At 48.8% G+C, this 14,252-nt stretch overlaps 1 protein-coding gene across 7 annotated transcripts in view; it reads right to left on the bottom strand.

Moving 5' to 3' along the window:
• Window positions 1-14,252, bottom strand: part of SHANK2 (SH3 and multiple ankyrin repeat domains 2) — a 998,986-nt gene that overhangs the window by 882,463 nt on the left and 102,271 nt on the right. For 5 of the 7 annotated variants that reach the window (XM_063944110.1, XM_063944114.1, XM_063944115.1 and 2 more), the window contains exon 2: window positions 5,036-5,173. The exons of 1 other annotated variant lie outside the window; for it this stretch is intronic. The gene's annotated coding sequence lies outside the window, so the exon portion shown is untranslated. Of the gene's footprint in view, window positions 1-4,970; window positions 5,174-14,252 lie in introns of all 7 variants that reach the window. One more of the 7 variants, XM_063944111.1, reaches the window with a different exon arrangement.

The following is a 14,252-nucleotide window of genomic DNA, read 5'->3' as shown; positions in this document are numbered from 1 at the left end:
GAGTAAGTCCTGGGCTGCGCAGAGACTGCACAAAGTGGAGTTTTGCAGCTCGGCGTACACATAGGATCGCACACTTGCACGGCGAATATACACTCCTCCTGGGGGCGGCGACTATCTGAACACAGGACTGCAAAGTTTGCAGCCCAGCGATCAGGTCTGAATTAGCCCCTAAATTCGGTATATTCATGCTGGTGATTATTTAAATGTGGACGTGTACGGGCTCTAAACATACATGCATAAGGGACAAATGCGTGCAAAGAAATAACAAATGTAGGAATCGTATGCATCTCAAGCAATAGTATTGAAGCCAGGAGTACATCGGTCATTACAAGAGAGTATGCAGACCCTGCCCGAAAAGCGCAGAAGGCGTAGAGAAAACACAACAATAACATAGAGATGGGGCCTGGCGGTCTTAATGCTACAGTAGCTTTACCCCATATGTACATAATAAAATTAAGCGCCATATAAACTACATTATACTGTCTTGAACGTTATTAATAAACGCAAAAGTAGCAGGTCCCCTATAAAATGTAATTACCTTCTGTACAAACACAAATTAAATAAAACTATTTTTTTCCCCGTATTAGTCGAAAAGTAGATGGGACTTCATGATCTAGCTGCAATGCTAACGAACTTTAGGGCTGTAATTAAGAACGATGCGGATTACCGGCGGCATGTATCGTTTAGTATCACAGTGATATATGTCGTCGGTATTTAACATCATTTAGCTCTCGGGAGAGATCCTGCAGTGTGCCTCTTGTCTGTGTCGCCGACCGCCCGCCTGCCCCAGCTAAAGACAGGCTTCCTGAGTAATGCGCCCTGCGATGGCCGTCTGTGCATGCACATTACACCATCACTCGGTGGGGACTCTGCACAGCCTGGAAGGCGTCGCTGAAGCCGGAAAAATGAGCCCCTCTGTGTGTATGATAGGCAGCACAGAGACTGACTCTCAGGGCTCATTTATATATAGACACTTGTGAGCAGAGTTTTGCAGAAAAACGCTGACATTTACTGAAGTGGTTACTAGTGGTAAGGATGGAGAGGGTGACCTTCTGGTGCCCCGCCGGCTTGCTCTAATCAAATAACTGGAGACGAGACTTGTAATTTTGTGCAAAGAATAAATGGTCACAGCTTTATTTCCACCTAATACCAAAAACACACCATTGCAGGGTAAAAAGGAGAGGAAGCGGTGCACGGCTCTCCCGCTGTTTAGAGAAACGCCTGGGGCGTGCCTTACGCCGCCTTACCGGCAACGGCAACGCCCCCTACCCGCCTGAGGCGTACCCGGCCCGCCCTTGCGGGCCGACGGACCCTGCCCCCTGCGCTGGGGGACCAGCTACCATGCGCATAACACCCTACCACGGCGCGCAATCCGTATGGCCCCTGCCGCATTTAGCTGGAACCAGGCGTACGGCCTACTAATTGGTGACTTATGCGAGGCATTCTGACAATCCCCCCTTACCATGCCTTGTGCACCGCTCCTTCCCCGCAACCCGCTGTGACAAGAAAATACAAACGATTTACACCAAACCATGTTTATTGCGATAAAACAAAACACCGTAATAACTTTTCACAACGTGTCATTTGTAAGCAAGTGATGAAAAAAAGAAAAAAAAACTGCCTAAGTCCCGCGCTCCCTTGGCCCATACCCCTGTCCTAGCTACTACCGACCCTGTTCCTTGCCAACTCAGGGCGGGTGGGTGGGCTCCCTTTCCTGTGTGGGGAAAATGGAGCTATTAACTCCCTCCCCCCCGGCTGCTGCTTTTATCTGCCTCTCCCTCCTCACCCCCTCACCCCCCCCCCCCCCCCGCCTCTGGGCCGCACCTTTTACTGGCCCAGGGCTCCCTGCAGGTGATGCAAAGGGGAGGGGGTCCCGCCTCCCTGCAGCCAACCCCCCCTCCCCCAGCGTTCGCGCCTTCGGGCCGCCCGGCACCCCTCCTCCTTATCCTGCTGCGGCGCCATTGCTGCCCCCTTCGCCCCTGTAAGGATGGAGAGGGTGACCTTCTGGTGCCCCGCCGGCTTGCTCTAATCAAATAACTGGAGATGAGACTTGTAATTTTGTGCAAAGAATAAATGGTCACAGCTTTATTTCCACCTAATACCAAAAACACACCATTGCAGGGTAAAAAGGAGAGGAAGCGGTGCACGGCTCTCCCGCTGTTTAGAGAAACGCCTGGGGCGTGCCTTACGCCGCCTTACCGGCAACGGCCACGCCCCCTACCCGCCTGAGGCGTACCCGGCCCGCCCTTGCGGGCCGACGGACCACGCCCCCTGCGCTGGGGGACCAGCTACCATGCGCATAACACCCTACCACGGCGCGCAACCCGTATGGCCCCTGCCGCAGTGTAGACCTTCCCAGAGTCAGAAATCAGAAAATGACATCAATGCAGACCAGGGTCAAATGCAGGGTTCTATATGGGGGGGTTCCAAATGCTTGATTTTAGAATAAATGGCCAGGCCAAGAAGAAGCCATAATTAACAAGCTATTAGGCCTGATTCAGATTGGATTGCAAATTCTGCTAAGTAGCAGAATTTGCAATCCATGTGAATGTATACTGGGGGAACGCCCATCGCAGGGCAGAGCCACCCAGCATGCTAACTGCCGCCTCACCCCTCTCTATCAAGCAGAAATTGCGATCGCATCACAATTTCTGCTTGATAGCAGAAATTAAGGTTGCCTCCTACCGGCGCAGCTTAACTGCGCCCGCAGGAGGCTCGGCACCATCTTCCTGATCGCGACGGCTGTGTGTGACCCCCAAAACACGCCCGCGCAACGCCCATTTCCAAGACGCCTCCTCCATTTGCCCACCTCCACAATGCTCTTTCTAGGAGACAGAGCGTTGCCGCACCCTCCGCCTCGCGAATACCTCTGCCTGAGTGACAGGCAGAGACGACCGCATCTTCTGCATTTTATGCTGAGCATATTTTTTGTAATTTTTGTGGTTGGATCGCATTCTGCGATCCAACCTGAATCAGCACCATAGTCTGCATCATACAAGTGCCTTGCATGTAATACTTCAAACTTTAGGGCCGGGCAACTGGAACCCCCCCCCCCCCCCCCCCACACACACACACACAATCACACACACACACCACAGCCTCACCCCCAGTGTTTTTGCCTATGATGTCTGACATATTGGAGCCCTATAGAAGATCATTGGTTTATGTCTCCATTCTACTTCATAACACATTTTGCCTGCAATATAATTCTTAGTATCTCACAGCCACAAACATCACAGATATCACAGGTGGGCAGGGAAAGCTGCGATGTTGCATCACTGAGAACGGAACTTACCCTTTTGAACATTTTTGGGTGCAATTCAATTCTCGGTGATGTTCGGTAGAGATTTGGCGGCTGTGCACATCACAGAGAATTGCAATACCCCAATACTGCACAATATACACGTGCGGTGATAGTGGCAGTCAAGTGTCAGCATTCTCTGGCACTTTACACCCATCACTTTTAATTGACACCCCCCCTCCCCCCTTTAAGTGATGTTAGGCTAGTTTATGTAGTCATAGTTTTTTTTACATGACAAATGTAATAAATATCTTGAAATGTTATATTTTCTAATTATATATAAGCTAAGAATGGATACAATATCTACCATCATTGTTTAAAACCAAAATAGGATTGCTGTTATACAATACAAGCCACGGCAGTGCATGCAGCACCCACACAGTAACCGGGATAAAGGAAAGCAAACATTCTACACATCACTATGCTGTTTTGTGTAGATAGGCCCCTACCATACAGCGCTATTGTATTGCAACATTAGTAATTTGCCTGAAATAGGAGTGAGAGCCGGTCTCAGATGCCTATCTTTTTTTTTCCTCATTGTAACCAGCAGAACAAATGACAGGGAGATTGTGTTACAGGAATTCAAATGCCATAAGTAGAACGGTAAATGCAGATTTGTTCAGATGAACTTTAAAGGTTTGGGAAGCTTTCATTGCCAAAATGTATTAACAAGGAAGCCAAAGAATTTACCATTGGCTTCTGGCTCTATGTGAAAAAGATTTTTTTTGTGTTGAACCGATATTCACAAGGATTCACTAATAGGCCCTACACACTGGCCGATTTTCTGAAAGATATGAACGATCTCGAAATGAACGAGAACTCGTTCATATCTTTCAGTGTGGAGACTCCAGCGATGAACGATGCGCGGCCCCGCGCTCGTTCATCGCTGGTCTCCCGTCGGCTGTGCATGCAGGCCAATATGGACGATCTCGTCCATATTTGCCTGCACTTCAATGCAGCCGCATGACGGGGGGAGTGAAGAAACTTCACTCCCCCCGTCACTGCCCCCCCCCCCGCCGTCGGGTCGCTCGTCGTCCGTTACGGCCGTCGGGCACCTCGGCGGCGCATCGTCAAATGTGTAGGGCCCCTAACAGTCATGATGTCACCGATTCCTAGGGAACCGATTGGATATAATGGGCTCTACACACTGGCAGATAATACTGAAAGATATGAACGATCTCGTTCATTAATGAACGAGAACTCGTTCATATCTTTCAGTGTGGAGGCACCAGCGATGAACGATGCGCGGCCCCGCGCTGGTTCATCGCTGGTGCCACGTCGCTTGTGCATGCAGGCCAATATGGACAATCTCGTCCATATTTGCCTGCACTGCTATGGAGCCGGGTGACGGGGGGGGGGGGGGGGGGGGGAGGGGAGTCCCCCGTCACTGCCCCCCCCCCCCCCCCCCCCCGCCGCCGGGTCGCCCGTCGGCCGTATCCGCCGTCGGGCAGCTCGGCGGCGGATAGCAAAGTGTGTAGGGCACATAAGACATACAGTACATCATTGGAGAAACGGGGTTGTCCTCACCCTTGAAGATCTTGGTGTGAGGACTGGGGTCTTGCCTCATTTTGGAAATAAAAAAAATAACAAATAAAAAATAAAAATAAAAAAAACAGTCTACCCTGCATGAGAGATGCTGCATTAAAGTTAATTCAGTTGTTACACTAACCTTATGGGCATAAGAATTACGCTTTAGACAAACCCACACCATTGTCCACTAATGGTTGTGCTTACAAAGGGGAAGATGAATACCCGATGGGGCCTCCAACCTGTCAATTTGCATGTAGTCAATGGTTGCCACCTGGTATGGAGATCTCCAGTGCAGAATTGTAAGTCTCCAAGTACCGCCAACAGGTCATGTTTTCAGGATGGCTGTGGAAACAATTGGGATTATTACTGGCCTAGCAAAATAGAGTAAGTCACCTATACATGACTAAAGATACAGTATACAGAAAACATGACCTGTTGGAGGTACTTGAGGAGGGTGTGGATTATTAGATCTACACTAAAAAGGTCTACAGTCAATAGGCTGACCACTAATGGTCAACACGCATTATGTCGACAGGATCAAAATTTCGACATGCAATAGCTAGACATAAGAAATGGTCGACCAGGTCTAAAGGTCGACATGAAAATGGTTGACACAAAAAAAAAGGTAGACAAATTTCCTTTGACTTTCTTGGGTGTTTTGTCACTTTTATGCCACAAACAAGCCCCATTAGTGTACCGCTTCGCTTGCCGTGCTTTGGACAAGGTTATTGGGGGTCATTCCGAGTTGACAGCTACGATCTTCTTCCCTGACATGCGGGGGGACGCCCAGCACAGGGCTAGCCCGCCCCGCATGTCAGTCCGGCCCCCCTCGCAGAAGTGCAAAGGCATCGCACAGCAACGATGCCTTTGCACTTCAAGAGTAGCTCCCGACCAGCGCAGCTTTAGCGTGCTGGCCGGGAGCTACTCATCGCTCCCCGGTCCGCAGTGGCTGCGTAACGTCACGCCTGCGTTGGCCGTACCAAACCCACGAAACGGCGGCCAAACGCCGCCGTTCTGCCCCTCCTGCCCAGCGATCGCCTCTGCCTGTCAATCAGGCAGAGGCGATCGCATCCCTGCTATGGCCTTCGGCCGTCTGGCATGCTCTGGCGCACTACGGCACCAGTGCATGCTCAGCAAGGACCCGTTCGCTCTGCTGCGTTATAACGCAGCGAGCAAACGGGTCAGAATGACCCCCATTGCTCCCAATCATAGTCCACATGTATGGTAAAGTATGAAAAAAAAATGTAAAAAAAATCCCCTTGTGTTGACCATGTGTGTCGACCAGTGTCATGTCGACCCTTTGAACTATCTACCTTTCACATGCCGACATTCTGACTCTGTCGTCCTAATGCATGTTGACCATTAGTGGTCGACCTATTGACTGTAGACCATACTTGAGGACTGGAGTAGATAAAGAAACTCCATTAAGGCATTGTTGGCATTGCTGTATGTTTGTTTATCAATGCTGTGAGCCGAAACATCGAAAGATATTATTTTGTCAATTGCCATATCCCAACATATATCAGCATTTACTTTTGTAATTGCAACTTATTTTCTTCTGCGTGCATTTCTCCATCTCTCTCCCAATGTATAAGACACCCCACTGTCCTTCAGTCTCCTCTTTATACGAGTCTGTTATTTCTTTTCTCCTCTTTGTGCGTCTGTCTACTTTACTCCTGCTATATATCTCCCAATCTTCTTCAACACTTTACCCCAACCACCCACTTTTTTCCCATTGCTTTCACAACCTAATTTCCTCTTTCATCGCACTATCATCCCCATCAGCACCGTCTGACCTTTTACCTGCCTTATCCTCTTTTTGGGATGACCATCGAAGACTCCGACATCAATGGTCAATGGTTTTTTTAACCACTGGCTAGAAACCATTGATGGTTTAGCCCTGCACATGTGCAGTTGGCCTCTGCAGCCGCTACTAACCAGCAATTGTGAAACCACTTACCACCGACATCAGACCATCAATGGTTGCTAACCATTGACGGTTGATGACCAACCTGACCCTCTTTTGCTGAAGATACGGGGCCTAAGACTAACTTATAACCCTGGTACTGCTGATAGTAGCCCTGATGGTGGTAAGGATTCACCAGCAAAGGAATCCCCATGTGAATTACAGAAGAACTTAAGCTACCACAACGCCTATTGGGGGTCATTCCGAGTTGATCACTAGCTGCATTTGTTCGCTGAGCAGCGATCAGGCTAAAAAAGGCAGTTCTGCGCATGCGGTGCAATGCGCACGCGCGACGTATGGGCACAACGAATGATGTAGTTTCACACAAGGTCTAGCGATGCATTTCAGTCGCACTGGTTGCCGCAGAGTGATTGACATGAAGTAGGCTTTTCTGGGTGGCAACTGACCGTTTTAAGGGAGTGTTTGGGAAAACGCAGGCGTGGCTGGGCGGGTGTGTGACGTCAAATCCGGAACTGAATAGGCTGAAGTGATCGCAAGCGCTGAGTATAATTTTGAGCCACTCTGAAACTACACAATTTTTTTTTGCATGCGCTCTGCGATACATTCGTTCGCACTTCTGCAAAGCTAAAATACACTCCCAGTGGGCGGAGGCATAGAGTTTGCACGGCTGCTAAAAACTGCTAGCGAGCGTTCAACTCGGAATGACCCCCATTATGTAAAGAGATTGAAATAGTAAGAAAAAAAATAAGAATTTACTTACCGATAATTCTATTTCTCGTAGTCCGTAGTGGATGCTGGGAACTCCGTAAGGACCATGGGGAATAGCGGCTCCGCAGGAGACAGGGCACATCTAAAGAAAGCTTTAGGATCACCTGGTGTGCACTGGCTCCTCCCCCTATGACCCTCCTCCAAGCCTCAGTTAGGATATTGTGCCCGGACGAGCGTACACAATAAGGAAGGATTTTGAATCCCGGGTAAGACTCATACCAGCCACACCAATCACACTGTACAACTTGTGATCTGAACCCAGTTAACAGCATGATAATAGAGAAGCCTCTCGAAAAGATGGCTCACTACAACAATAACCCGAATTTTTTGGTAACAATAATTATGTACCAGTATTGCAGACAATCCGCACTTGGGATGGGCGCCCAGCATCCACTACGGACTACGAGAAATAGAATTATCGGTAAGTAAATTCTTATTTTCTCTGACGTCCTAGTGGATGCTGGGAACTCCGTAAGGACCATGGGGATTATACCAAAGCTCCCAAACGGGCGGGAGAGTGCGGATGACTCTGCAGCCCCCAATGAGAGAACTCCCGGTCCTCCTCAGCCAGGGTATCAAATTTGTAGAATTTTACAAACGTATTTGCTCCTGACCAAGTAACTGCTCGGCAAAGTTGTAAAGCCGAGACCCCTCGGGCAGCTGCCCAAGATGAGCCCACCTTCCTTGTGGAGTGGGCATTTACAGATTTTTGGCTGTGGCAGGCCTGCCACAGAATGTGCAAGCTGAATTGTACTACAAATCCAACGAGCAATAGTCTGCTTAGAAGCAGGAGCACCCAGCTAGTTGGGTGCATAGAGGATAAACAGCGAGTCAGATTTCCTGACTCCAGCCGTCCTGGAAACATATATTTTCCGGGTCCTGACAACGTCTAGCAACTTGGAGTCCTCCAAGTCCCTAGTAGCCGCAGGCACCACAATAGATTTGGTTCAGGTGAACGCTGACACCACCTTAGGGAGAAACTGAGGACGAGTCCTCAATTCCGCCCTGTCCGAATGGAAAATCAGATAAGGGCTTTTACAGGATAAAGCCACCAATTCTGACACGCGCCTGGCCCAGGCCAGAGCCAACAGCATGACCACTTTTTCTGTGAGATATTTTAACTCCACAGATTTAAGTGTGTCAAACCAATGTGACTTTTGGAACCCAAAAACCACCTGGAGATCCCAAAAGTGCCACTAAAGGCACAAAAGGAGGCTGTATATGCAGTACCCCTTTAACAAATGTCTGAACTTCAGGGACTGAAGCTAGTTCTTTTTTGGAAGAAAATTGACAGAGCCGAAATTTGAACCTTAATGGACCCCAATTTCAGGCCCATAGATACTCCTGTTTGCAGGAAATGTAGGAATCGACCCAGTTGAATTTCCTCCGTCGAGCCTTACTGGCCTCGCACCACGCAACATATTTTCGCCAAATGCGGTGATAATGTTTTGCGGTTACCTCCTTCCTGGCTTTGATCAGGATAGGGATGACTTCATCCGGAATGCCTTTTTCCTTCAGGATCCGGCGTTCAACCGCCATGCCGTCAACGCAGCCGCGGTAAGTCTTGTAACAGACAAGGTCCTTGCTGGAGCAGGTCCCTTCTTAGAGGTAGAGGCTACGGATCTTCCGTGAGCATCTCTTGAAGTTCCGGTTACCAATTCCTTCTTGGCCAATCCGGAGCCACTAATATAGTGCTTACTCCTCTCCATCTTATCAATCTCAGTACCTTGGGTAGGAGAGGCAGAGGAGGGAACCCATACACTGATTGGTACACCCACGGTGTTACCAGAGCATCTACAGCTATTGCCTGAGGGTCCCTTGACGTGGCGCAATACCTGTCGAGTTTTTCCCAACGGTTTATAATCATGTGGAAGACTTCTGGGTGAAGTCCTTACTCTCCCGGGTGGAGGTCGTGCTGAGGAAAACTGCTTCCCAGTTGTCCACTCCCGGAATGAAAACTGCTGACAGTGCTATCACATGGTTTTTCGCCCCGCGAAGAATCCTTGCAGCTTCTGCCATTGCCCTCCTGCTTCTTGTGGCACCCTGTCTGTTTACGTGGGTGACTGCCGTAATGTTGTCCGACTGGATCAACACCGGCTGACCTTGAAGCAGAGGTCTTGCTAAGCTTAGAGCATTGTAAATGGCCCTTAGCTTCAGGACATTTATGTGAAGTGATGTCTCCAGGCTTGACCATAAGCCCTGGATATTCCTTCCCTGTGTGACTGCTCCCCAGCCTCGCAGGCTGGCATCCGTGGCCACCAGGACCCAGTCCCGCATGCCGAATCTGCGGCCCTCTAGAAGATGAGCACTCTGCAACCACCACAGGAGGGATACCCTTGTCCCTGGTGACAGGGTTATCCGCTGAAGCATCTGAAGATGCGACCCGGACCATTTGTCCAGTAGGTTCCACTGGAAAGTCTTGCGTGGAATCTGCCGAATGGGATTGCTTCGTAGGAAGCCACCATATTTACCCAGAACCCTTGTGCATTGATGCACTGAGACTTGGTTCGGTTTTAGGAGGTTCCTGACTAGCTCGGATAACTCCCTGGCTTTCTCCTCCGGGAGAAACACCTTCTTTCTGGACTGTGTCCAGGATCATCCCTAGGAACAGAAGACAAGTCGTCGGAACCAGCTGCGATTTTGGAATATTGAGAATCCAATCGTGCTGCCGCAACACTACCTGAGGTAGTGCTACACCGATCTCCAACTGTTCCCTGGATCTCACCCTTATCAGGGAATCGTCCAAGTAAAGGATAACTAAAATTCCCTTCCTTCGAAGGAATATCATCATTACGGTCATTACTTCAGTAAAGACCCGGGGTGCCGTGGACCATCCCTACGGCAGCGTCTGAACTGATAGTGACAGTTCTGTACCATAACCTGAGATACCCTTGGTGAGAAGGGTAAATTTTGACATGAAGGTAAGCATCCTTGATGTCCCGAGACATCATGTAGTCCCCTTCTTCCAGGTTTGCAATCACTGCTCTGAGTGACTCAATTTTGAATTTGAACCTCTGTATGTAAGTGTTCAAAGATTTTAGATTTTAGATTTTAAAATCGGTCTCACCGAGCCGTCTGGCTTCGGTACCACAATAGTGTGGAATAATACCCCGTTCCCTGTTGCAGGAGGGGTACCTTAATTATCACCTGCTGGGAATACAGCTTGTGAATGGCTTCCAAAACTGCCTCCCTGTCAGCGGGAGACGTCGGTAAAACAGACTTTTGGAAACGGCGAGGGGAATACGTCTCGAATTCCAATTTGTACCCCTGAAATATTACCTGAAGGATCCAGGGGTCTACTTGCGAGTGAGCCCACTGCGCACTGAAATTCATTGAGAACGGGCCCCCACCGTGCCTGAACTTGTAAAGCCCTAGCGTCATACTGAGAGCTTGGCAGAGGCGGAAAAGGGTTTCTGTTCCTGGGAACTGGCTGATCTCTGCAGCCATTTTCCTCTCCCTCTGTCACGAGCAGAAAAGAGGAACCCTTTTGTCCGCTTGCCAACCAGGACTGCGCCTGATAATACGGCGTCTTATTTTGAGAGGCGACCTGGGGTACATCCCCTTTTTTTTTTTTTTTTTTTTAAGGCAATACTTCCAAATGCCGTTTGGAATCCGCATCACCTGACCACTTTACTGGTATAATTGGACAACGCACTTATACTTGATGCCAGTCGGCAAATATTCCGCTGTGCATCATGCATATATAGAAATGCATCTTTTAATTGCTCTATAGGCAATAATATACTGTCCTTATCTAGGATATCAAATTTCCAGTCAGGGAATCCGACCATGCCAACCCAGCACTGCACATCCAGGCTGAGGCGATTGCTGGTCGCAGTATAACACCAGTATGTGTGTAAATACTTTTTAGGATACCCTCCTGCTTTCTATCAGCAGGATCCCTAAGGGCGGCCATTTCCAGAGAGGGTAGAGCCCTTGTTCTTACAAGCGTGTGAGCGCCTTATCCCCCCTAGGGGGTGTTTCCCAACGCACCCTAACCTCTGGCGGGAAAAGGTATACTGCCAATAACTTTTTAGAATTTATCAATTGTTATCGGGGGGAAACCCACGCATCATCACACACCTCATTTTATTTCTCAGATTCAGGAAAACTACAGGAAGTTTTTCCTCACCAAACATAATACCCCTTTTTTTTGGTGGTATTTATATTATCAGAAGAGTGTAAACTTTTTCCATTGCCTCAATCATGCAATGTGTGGCCCTATTGGAAATCACGGTTGTCTCTTCACCGTCGACACAGGAGTCAGTATCCGTGTCGGCGTCTGTATCTGACGTAACGGGCGCTTTAGAGCCCCTGTATGAGACGTCTGGACATGCACAAGCTGAGTAGCCGGCTGTCTCATGTCAACCACTGTCTTTTATACAAAGCTGACACTGTCACGCAATTTCAACAGTACATCCACTCAGGTGTCGACCCCCCAGGGGGTGACAACACTATTACAGACACTCTACTCCGTCTCCTCATCATTTTTCTCCTCATACATGTCGACACAAACGTACCGACACACAGCACACACACAGGGAATGCTCTGATAGAGGACAGGACCCCACTAGCCCTTTGGGGAGACAGAGGGAGAGTTTGCCAGCACACACCAGAGCGCTATATATATACAGGGATAACCTTATATAAGTATTTTTCCCTTTATAGCTGCTGTATTGTTTATACTGCGCCTAATTTGTGCCCCCCTCTCTTTTTTAACCCCTTTCTGTAGTGTAGTGACTGCAGGGGAGAGCCAGGGAGCTTCCCTCCAACTGAGCTGTGAGGGAAAATGGCGCCAGTGTGCTGAGGAGATAGGCTCCGCCCCTTTCTCGGCGTCCTTATCATCCGTTTTCTTGTATGTTTTGGCAGGGGTTAAATGCATCCATATAGCCCAGGAGTTATATGTGATGCATTTATTTTAGCCATAAAAGGTTTTCTATCGATTTATTGCGTCTCAGGGCGCTGCCCCCCCCAGCGCCCTGCACCCTCAGTGACCGGAGTGTGAAGTGTGCTGAGAGCAATGGCGCACAGCTGCGGTGCTGTGCGCCTACCTTTATCTGAAGACAGGAAAGTCTTCTGCCGCCGATTTTTCCGGACCTCTTCGCTCTTCTGGCTCTGTAAGGGGGCCGGCGGCGCGGCTCCGGTGACCCATCCAGGCTGAACCTGTGATCGTCCCTCTGGAGCTAATGTCCAGTAGCCTAAGAAGCCCTATCCACTCTGCACGCAGGTGAGTTCGCTTCTTCTCCCCTTAGTCCCTCGATGCAGTGAGCCTGTTGCCAGCAGGTCTCACTGAAAATAATAAACCTAAACTAAAACTTTCACAAAGAGCTCAGGAGAGCCCCTAGTGTGCACCCTTCTCGTCGGGCACAGAAAATCTAACTGAGGCTTGGAGGAGAGTCATAGGGGGAGGAGCCAGTGCACACCAGGTGATCCTAAAGCTTTCTTTAGATGTGCCCTGTCTCCTGCGGAGCCGCTATTCCCCATGGTCCTTACGAAGTTCCCAGCATCCACTAGGACGTCAGAGAAATGCTTAATTCCTTGACACATCTTGGGACGTATATTCAGAGGCAAAGCTAACTGGTCACAATACAAACTGCCAGGTAAGTGTCCTTCAGTCTATGACACTTTACTTTTAGAAGAGCCTCTTCAGTGGCCGGCATTCCGTGCACACTTCCACATCCTACTGTACATCGGCATTCAACACTCTCCCTGGTGGAAGGCCGCAACAGTCAGCAGTGCTATAAAGGATCCCTATAATTGCTGGGTTCCAATGTATAGACAGTGTCTAGGATCAACATGGACAAATGGTCGACTGTGTTTATGGCTGACCGGTAGAAAAGATCGACAGGTGGATCTGTCCAGACCTATAGAGCGTCCCCATTTAAAGCAGACTGGCGTTTGTACAGTATTTCCTGTATTTTAATTGAATGGGCACTGCCACAGTTCCAATCTCCATGTAGCTACCAAAAGCTGGCAAGATGCCACACTGTAATCTGATATACTTACACTTCCAATGGAAATAAATACAGTAAGCCTTCAAAATGATACCTCCTCATTCAGGATTCATCCAAACTACACCAAATCCTCACAGGCCATACCCAGTTTTTAGCAATTGCACAAGTACATCAGCGGGTGTCACCAATTGAAAAAATGTCAGCTCAGATCGAGCAATACTTTTAGGCCCTACAATCAGTACACCATAGCATGATAAAAGACCTATGTGGCCGCTAACCACACTCTCAGAACCATCCTGCTTCCTCTCCGTCAGTCAAAGTGACTTTGATATCATCAGCCACTTTCCTATCCCACCAGACCAACTGCTTGCGGCTTCGCCTGAGAGCGTCACAAACAATAGATTACAGTAGGTGCCATAGAGATGCCCATTACAAGGGAAATGAGTGTTGTGTTGGTGCCACTGCCTAGCAGTTCTTACAGGAACAACACTGCTTCAATTAGTTGGTGTCTCAGCAATAGGAGTACCATAGTTTTATTTTATAAGAAATAAGAACCTTAGAATACATAAACATTAGCTAAGTGCAAAGCCCATTTGCACATGCTGTACCTGGCTAGTTAGTTTATTGAAATGTGTTTTCCAGGCTCCTGATTCTTCACACGGTTAAAGGACAGGATGAAGGATGAGAATTGTTAATGTTGCAGATGAAAATAAGACCTAACAGGACACCAAATGCAGCATATCACGTGCAGATCACCCACCAGAAGACTCAG

This window comes from Pseudophryne corroboree, chromosome 11 (assembly GCF_028390025.1).
Source record: "Pseudophryne corroboree isolate aPseCor3 chromosome 11, aPseCor3.hap2, whole genome shotgun sequence".
Taxonomy (NCBI): Eukaryota; Metazoa; Chordata; class Amphibia; order Anura; family Myobatrachidae; genus Pseudophryne; species Pseudophryne corroboree.
This window is presented reverse-complemented; position numbering and strand designations above follow the sequence as displayed.